The sequence below is a fragment of the Rhipicephalus microplus genome, chromosome 7, assembly GCF_043290135.1.
Source record: "Rhipicephalus microplus isolate Deutch F79 chromosome 7, USDA_Rmic, whole genome shotgun sequence".
NCBI lineage: Eukaryota > Metazoa > Arthropoda > Arachnida > Ixodida > Ixodidae > Rhipicephalus > Rhipicephalus microplus.
Genome location: NC_134706.1, coordinates 93,061,915 through 93,068,276, shown reverse-complemented (window position 1 = coordinate 93,068,276; position 6,362 = coordinate 93,061,915).

The window sequence follows — 6,362 nt, the reverse complement described above, 5'->3', positions numbered from 1 at the left end:
AGACGCTGAACTAAACAGCCTGCAACAAGTGAAAGAGGCGACATGAGCCACAAGAATGCCCTGCATACGGTCAATGATACAGAAAACGTGGTCGTAAGAATCGATTTGCTGTAGCCTGCAAAACGAAGAAAACGGAAGATGATGTCGAATAGACGCGCTGCAACCTATCAAACGCACAGTATGAAGTGTCGCAAGTTTATTCCAGCAATAATTAAGAACGGATGATAAGCACAACTGTGAAAAACAGTAAACCATAACTCAAAGTATACATAGGATCACAGGTCAACTTGATTCCTCTGAGTTGGCTCAAGAATTTCGGTTGCCAGAAGTACGAGATTCAGAAGAGCAAGGCAAGGCTACGTAGTTACAGCATTCAAGCCATCAAGCATCTCAGAACAGTTGTGATCCCAGTTGCGTACCAATGCAAGACTGTGAGCCTGATTTTTTTCCTGGTGAAAAAAAAAAGATGTGCCTTACTCGGACTTGCTGCGTGCGAGGACTTTGACCTCGTGTGTCGCACCGCGGAAGTATAATCCCAAAAGAGAATATAAAGTGTCTACAGACGACTTGGGATTCGGGCTTGACGCTGCATACTTCCAAAAGCATGGTTCAGATGGGCGAGCAATGGCATATAGCTCACGGCGCATCACAGAATGCGAAAAACGATACTACAGCCCAAACTCTTCCATGCCGTTTTACGTGTTTTCACTTAAATTGCGTTCTTAGCACGGTATCCGCCTTTGTAATGCCAATCATCGGGCTACTTGTTAGTATGCCTGTGGGTTCGCGTAAATGACACGTTGGGTTCACGTTCGTACTGCTCGTCTTATTGTTACCTCTAATACAGGTTGCCTCCATTCATTATTTTTTGTGTCTGCACGGCTGTCTGACTGTTTTTTTTAGGATTATGTTTTAGACCATATCTGTTCTCCTGCCCTGCGTGTTTGATTGCAGCTTTGGGACTCAGTAAATATATAAAAAAAAACAAATCTCGCACGTGATACAAATACATGGAGAAGCTGCTGATTTAAAATAAGTAACGCAATGCAAAGAAAGTTAGAGCCACTTGAATGGGCCTGCTTTTATGTGGAAGTGATGGGCCATAATGTAATGATGTTTGAAGAAAATAAATACCAAATAAAAATAGCGCTGAAACATAATAAAGGGGGAGACGGATTGCAACACAGGTACTTACTAACAATCGCGCATTAGGTTAGAGCAGCAACTGTGGGCAAGCTTATTTTATAACGCTGAGCTAGCATTTCCGTCCTCACGACTTCTCTTAAAAGATCATTTTTAAGTACAATAAAGTTTTGGAGTTCAGATTCAGCGACTAATGTGTACCTCGTGCCCATTTAACATTTCTTAATTGACAATGCAACTAAGCTTTTCAAGAGAGCGTCCAATAAATTTGTTCAACAGGGAAGGCAGTCAAACTCTTTTTATCCCTTACGACCATTATGTTAGCCATGGGTTCACAAATAAAAAATTGGGCGTAATTAAGTTAACTCAAATTATAAAGTAAAAAACACATTGTCTCAAAAATCATATGTCGTCATTCAATATATCTTACGTAGGAAACGTCATTCATGGCATTCCTTTGTCGTGGTGCCGTTCATATACGGAACCAACTGGCCGCTGCACAAACAATCATCTTATAAGCATGCCAGAAATATCAGGTAATCAACGAACAGCGCCTTGCCATCATAGTGCTAGCCGTATGGCTGTTTTCAGCTCTTCGATCACTGCATGAACCTCATTCAATATCAAATCTGGATGGAACGTGAAATTTAGGAATCCTTCCCAGTCTTCCAGAACGGAAACAGACTCATGAGTGAGGCGTCAGCGAGGCGTCAGTTTCTCTTTTTGAAAATAAAAGGGCCTAATTATTGCCCCAATCTTTTTATCTCGACAAGAGGAGGACACTGTGGTAGTCGCTTCGCCCAATCGTAAATCCTCATTTAAGGGCGCAGCTCCTTTAGACCTCACGATGTCCATCGGGCTTCAATGCATCCGGGTGACATGCGCCGTTCAAACTTAGTTGCAAAACATCTTTGCGCAAAACTGTCTACAGGGTGCACGTGTGGTTTAAAAACAGACCATTAATTTATCTGTGCACCCATGCGTCCGGCCGTGCGTGCGTCCACCCATCAGTACACTAGTCCGTGCATTCGTCAGTTGATCTGTCCGTCCTTTAGCGCAGTTGATGACTTCAACGTAGACATTATGGACATTAGGTCCTGGCTTCTTTGTATCGCGAGTATCCACTTCGGGAATATGCCTTTTATTTTTTCACTTCTTTTTTTCTAAATATTCGTCATTGCAATAAACCTGCCCACAATTTTTGTCAATATCTACGTTGCGTACTTCTCGGCCGGTGTTATGTTTTAGCGCTGTTTTATATTTTTTTTGTTTCAACGTTACAATATCCACCAAGTGGCCATTCAAGGTGCCCTTGTTTAGGCAAAATATGTACTGAGAGGCGTATTCTTAGGCTGTTTTCATAAGCGGGAATTAAGAAGCATCATTTTTCGTAGTGAGGCACTGCAGAGGGCTTATTATATTTTCTTGCCTGACTTACTGTTCCCAGCCATAGTAAAAATACCTAAGTCGGTCCCAATATTTTTACATTAGCTGAATTGCTTTCGTCTCTAGTGTTTACACTTTATTGTCTCAAATCGACACGTAATCATCGATAAAAAAACAAGCCCTAAAGTGGCTTTTTACAAAATAGGAGTGCATTATTCTGAATCGTCCCTATATTTACGCTACTTTTTGTACTTGTGAGGTTGCTCACAGCCATGATATATACAGTCCTTCCATAAGCACGAAAGCATTATATAGACTCACCCTTATGAAAAGATGGTTGATTTTCCATGGTCAGACTGTGATCGAATGATTGACTCTATTGATTGTCAATGGTTCCGCAATACTCATTCACTTGCTCCAATACTTCATCGACAATATTTTTCTTGAGCATTTTGCAACGAAAATGTAATTGACTCACTTTTTATTTAAATACCATTGAGAAATATTTTGTGTACAATAATTGTGTTGAGCACTTTGCAATAGCAATTTTGTTGCCTCATTTCTACGAAAAATCATGAATGAAATATTTCGTAAACAATATTTTTGTTGAGCACTTTGCAATAAATTTTTGTTGCCTCATTTCTATAGAAAAACCGTGGGCGAAATATTTTGTAACCGATATTTCTGTTCAGCACTTAGCAATTAAAATTTTATTGTCTCATTTTTATAAAAAACCATGGAAAATATATTTTGTAATCAATATTTCCGTTAACCACTACCTTAGTACTATAAGAACTAGCAGTAACCCAGATGACACCCCACCAGTAAGGATACAAGAAGTCGGAAAAGCTTTGGAGAGCATGCAAAGAGGCAAAGCTGCTGGTGAGGATCAGGTAACATCAGATCTGCTGAAAGATGGAGGACAGATTGAGTTAGAAAAACTAGCCACCCTTTTTACGAGGTGTCTCCTGACGGGAAGAGTACCAGAGTCTTGGAAGAATGCTAACATCATCTCAATGCATAAGAAAGGAGATAACAAGGACTTTAAGAATTACAGGCCGATCAGCTTGCTCTCTGTAGTGTACAAGCTATTTACAAAGGTAATTGCTAACAGAGTAAAGAAAACATGAGAATTCAATCAACAAAAGGAACAAGCAGGATTTCGAGCAGGCTACTCAACAATCGACAACACTCATACTATCAATCAGGTAATAGAGAAATGCTCCGAATATAACCAACCACTATATATAGCGTTCATAGATTACGAGAAGGCGTTTGATTCAGTAGAAATATCAGCCGTCATGCAGACACTGCGGAATCAGAACGTCGATGAAATTTTTATAAACATTCCTGAAGAAATCTACAGGGGATCAACTGCTACCATAGTGCTTCATAAAGAAAGCAACAGAATACCAATCAAGAAGAGGGTAAGGCAGGGCGACACAATCTCCCCAATGCCATTTACCGCGTGCTTGCAGGAGGTTTTCAGAAGTTTAGAATGGGAACAGCTAAGGATAAGAGTTAATGGATAGTACCTTAGTAACCGGCGCTTCGCCGAAGACATTGCATTGCTGAGTAACTCAGGGGACGAATTGCAACTCATGATTACGGAGTTAGACAGAGAGAGCAGAAAGGTGGGTCTTCAAATAAATCTGCAGAAAACGAAAGTAATGTACAACAACCTCGGAGAAGAGCAGCCCTTCGAGATAGGTAATAGTGCACTTCAATTTGTAAAAGACTATGTCTACTTAGGGCAGGTAATAACCACGGAACCGAACCACGAGATTGAAGTGACTAAAAGAATAAGAATGGAGTGGAGCACACTTGGCAAGCACTCTCAAATTATGAGAGGTAGGTTGCCACTATTCCTCAAGGGGAAGGTATATAACAGTTGTATCTTGCCGGTACTTAGCTACGGAGCAGAAACCTGGAGACTTACAAAGATGGTTCAGGTTAAATTGTGGACGACGGTGCGAGCAAGGGAAAGAAAAATGTTAGGTGTAACCTTAAGAGACAAGAACAGAGCAGAGTGGATTAGGGAACAAATGGGGGTTAAGAATATCATACTTGAAATCAAGAAGAGAAACTGGACATGGGTTGGACATGTGGCGCGTAGACAAGATAACCTCTGGTCATTAAGGGTAACTAACTGGATTCCCAGAGAATGCAAGCGGGTTAGGGGGAGGCAGAAGATAAGGTGGGCAGATGAGATTAAGAAGTTTGCGGGGATAAGTTGGCAGCAGCAAGCACAGGACCGGGTTAACTGGTCGAACATCGGAGATGCCTTTGTCCTGCTGTGGACGTAGTCAGGCTGATGACGATTTCTGTTGAGCACTTTGCAATAAAATTTTATTCTCCCATTTCAGTCAAAAAACTATGGATGAAATATTTCGTACCAATATTTCGTAAGAAAAATTGATACGCGCGCCGCTCATATTCTTCGGCGTGCGTGCATGAAGGAGGGAGAAAAAAAAAAGAAAACAGAGGCGAGTACCGCGGAAGCTGAGAAGTTTCGCGTTCGCGGTGCGGCCGCTCTATAGTGCATGCGTGACAGTACTGAAACACTGGCCTATATGTTGATACTCGTGTTCTACATAACAAGTTGAACTGATGATTTTAGGAAAGCATGACCAAAAAATCAACAAACGTAAGGCAGTGGGACAGAAAAAGATCCAAATTGAACTTGGTTGGTTGATGTTTGATAAGTGGTTGCGTAATTTGATGATAAACTTGAACATCAAGTATACAGATGTTAGGTCGAGAAGTCAGCAGGAGAGCGTATGCCACTGACATTTTTCCTCACCTTTTTGAACATTAAGTACAGTTCGCGTATTCCAGCAAGGATTTGTAACAGTTAACCATGATTAAGACATCCAGTGTGCTGCTGTGTAGATAATGTACCAGCTGTAAAAATCCTTACTTTCTAAAAAGCAACTGCATGCAGTAACACTAAAAATTTTGAGGTTCATTCTGCACCATTTCTTTACCTCAACTACAAGCGGACGTTCGCCAATAAGATGTGCAGAAGCGTTATTTATTTGGAGGGAGACCTACCTGTTAGTCGCTAATTTCTGTACGTCATATACCATCATCTTCGCACGCGTTTCGGCATTCACTGGAACAGCCGCATTATGCTGAATAAAGATAAGAGTAGCCACTTCCTATAAAAAGGATGTCAGTTAGACGGAAAATGACTAAAGCCACTCTATATTTCAAAATAATGCACATAAATTTGAATTGCGCAAACAAGTTGTCGTCGATATGCTAAAACGGCGCTGGGGTAGACCAGCGAGCAGCTCGCGACAGTTTGCACATACGAAACGCAAATGTTAGTGTAGGCAGGCTAACGTAATCATGCAACGTTTACGTGCGAAAGGGCATTGTCGTAAAAGATCTGAATATAGGCTGCTGTCATTGACACGCGTGGATCTCGTCACTCCAACAAGCAAAATTTCTCGCTGCACATGCACGCGTGAGAAACATACAAATGTGTCGACAGCCGAACAGAGCCTCGAAGAGCTGGTATTCGCGAATTTCGGTGAGCGAAACAACTGTGGTTCACGCGGAAGCACTAAAACGACGCACAAACACACGTTAATTGTTCTTGCGGAACGGCGCACTACGAACCGAAGTCGGAAGCGAAAGCACTTACCGTGGTTGTCTCGAGTTCATGAAGCCTTACAATTTATTCGCTGATCAAATGCACGCGGAAACAGATGCATGTGGCTCAAAAGAAGTTCAAATTTTCGCTGACGGTTCGCAAAAAGCCACTTGGTAGATATATATCCTGCAAAAAAAAAAAAAAAACTCTTCACGTGGTGGCGCTGTGGTGA